Here is a 2,779-nt window from a genome sequence, read left to right on the forward strand (position 1 = left end):
CCACGAGCCCGCAATAACTGTTCCCTCCAAGAGAAAAACAGAATACGTGAGAGAGCTACGAGTAAATTTAAGATCCGATCATTTCGAGATGCCTGGACACACTGCGTTTAAAAGACTAGAGATCGTAGAAAGCAGGAAATACAGACAGTGGGAGACAGTCCAGAGTTGACCTGTTGCGTAAATGAAGGACTGGGAGTAACGGTTAACTCTTGCATTAGAGAGTTGGACAGAAAAGGGATGAGAGTTTGCTGCTAGACGGGTGCTTCACGCCCGTCGTAGAGGTGGAGGGATGCAAGCAGACAGTTCAGAGAAGCAGTGACCATTGAAGTAGCGATAGAAAAGAGATAAAGATGCAACAGTGCGGCAAAGAGACAGATGTTGAAGGGAGCCAATAGGAGGTGGAGAGTTAATGAGACGAAAAGCCTTTGACTCCACCCTATTGAGAAGAGCTGTATGTGGGGAACCTCCCCACACATGAGAGTTGTACTCCACACAGGGGCGGATAAAACCCCTGTATAGAGTCAACAATTGTGCTGGGGTAAAGAAGGAACGAAGTCGGTTTAGCACACCTAATTTCTTGGAAGCAGATTTTACAAAAGAGGTAATATGATCTTTCCAAGATAAGTTCAGAGTGAAAGGAACCCCAAGCATATTCAAGGATAATGCAGGATTAAGCTGAATATATTTTAACATTAATGGATACACCTGTGGAAGATTTTCTCAGGTTGATAGGTGTAAGAAGTGAGTCTTTGATGCATTAAAAACAACCAGATTATTTTTACCCCAGTCGGGGATATGAACCAAGTCAGACATTAGGTGTGCCAAAGCCTCATCCCTTGTTTGTTGAAGTAACTGCTGAGATGGGCGTTGCGGGAACCGAATGGAAAGGTGAAGGGTGGAGTCATCAATGTATGAGTGGATAGGGTTAGATGTATGGCTTAGAAAGTCATTGATGAATAAAGGGAAGAGAGTTGGTGATAGGACACAGACCTGAGGAACACTACTGTTGATAGATCTAGAAGAACGATGGCCGTCTACAACAGCGGCTATAAAACGACCAGAAAGGAAGCTAGAAATGAAGGCACAGATAGAAGGATAGAAACCGTAAGAGGGAAGTTTGGAAATTAATGATTTATACCAGACTCAGTCGAAAGCCTTTGAGGTGTCAAGTGCAACGGCAAAGCTTTCGCCAAGGTCCTGAAAGGAGGATGACCAGGAGTCTGAAAGGTAGGTGAGAAGATCGCCAGTGGAGTGTCCCTGACGGAACCCATACTTACGATCAGAAAGATGGTTGCGATAGGAAAGATGCTTTAAAATTTTTCTATTAAGAATCGACTCAAAAACTTTTGAGATACAGGATGTTACAGCAATTGGACGATAGTTAGAGGGTTGAGATTGGTCACCCTTCTTTGGGACTGGCTGAATGAGAGCAAACTTCCAGTAAGAAGGAAAGGTACAAGTTGACAGACAAAGGCGAAAGAGTTTGCCTAGGCAGGGTGTAAGCACAGAAGCACAGTACTTGAGAACAACAGGTGGGACTCCATCAGGCCCATATGCCTCGTTAGTATTGAGGCCTGTGATAACAGAAAATACATCAACTGAAGAAATTCTAATGTCAGCCATGAGGAAGTCTGAGGGGGAAAGTGATGGAGGAACAGCACCGGAATCGTCTAAGGCGGAATGGGAGGAGAAAGTCTGAGTGAAGAGATCCGCTTTATCAGTAGAAGAAATAGCTACAGAGCCATCAGAGTAGAAAAGAGCAGGGAAGGATGATGAGGTAAAGTTGTTAGAAAGGTTATTGGCATGGTGCCAGAAGAAGCGAGAAGAATTCGAGTTGGAGAGTTGAGAACATTTAGTACGGATGTAATTAGTTTTAGCAGAGCAAAGAACAGACTTAGCACGATTCCAGGCAGAAACGTTTATGTCACGATTTGGCGCGAGCATGTTTATAAGTTCATGATATTTTTGTTTCAGTGTGAAAACCACGAATTCTAGTGGAATTCTCACTGAGTATCACTCAGTTCAACCGTCCTAGCGTTCACACGATTGGGACATTTTTCAGAATATTTTTCACTGTTTCATAAGTGATCATCCTTGCACACGACATTAGCGCCTTCACTGAGTGATTTATTGTGAGTGTATGCCACTCACTTTCTTTCTGTTGACCGTTGACGCAAGCACGGCCATCCCTCACCCCCTTCCAAAATTCGAACTTAGTCAGGCTTTGATCATCGTGACAGCAGGTTCGTTTGTGCCCAGCATGGAGCAGTGTCGCTGTTGTACAGCGAGTTCCTGAGATTTCCACCTAGATGGTAATTTGTCGAAGAGGGTTTAGTGTATTGCAGCGTTCGTCCTAGTACCAGCGCCCAGCTCTTTTCACCTAGCCCCCTCTACTGACCAGTATTTCTTTTTGTTTTTCCTAGGTTTAAGTGCTTAGCTTTGAATGAGTGAGTGAGTGTATTTCCCTTGTTATTTTGAATTCATTTTTGAGACTCATGTAAAGTAAATTTATTTCATTGTAATCAATAAATTTATAGTTCTTTTCTTTGAGCTTAATGTAATTAAAATCGTGTTTTATTTCTCCACATTAAGCTTATTTTAGTTGGCACTCCTAGTTTGCACAGATGCTTTACATTATTCATAACTGGTACTTAGGCCAGTCCTTTTGTATTAAGCTTAAATCCATTGTGCCAGCCAGGAGTTAATGCACCAGCAAGAACCTGTTTATTACTATTAGTATTAGTTATTGATTGTCAGGGGTCGAGTCACTTTCTTGAGA

Source organism: Coenobita brevimanus, chromosome 84 (assembly GCF_032717465.1).
Source record: "Coenobita brevimanus isolate Jiangsu-jjx chromosome 84, ASM3271746v2, whole genome shotgun sequence".
NCBI lineage: Eukaryota > Metazoa > Arthropoda > Malacostraca > Decapoda > Coenobitidae > Coenobita > Coenobita brevimanus.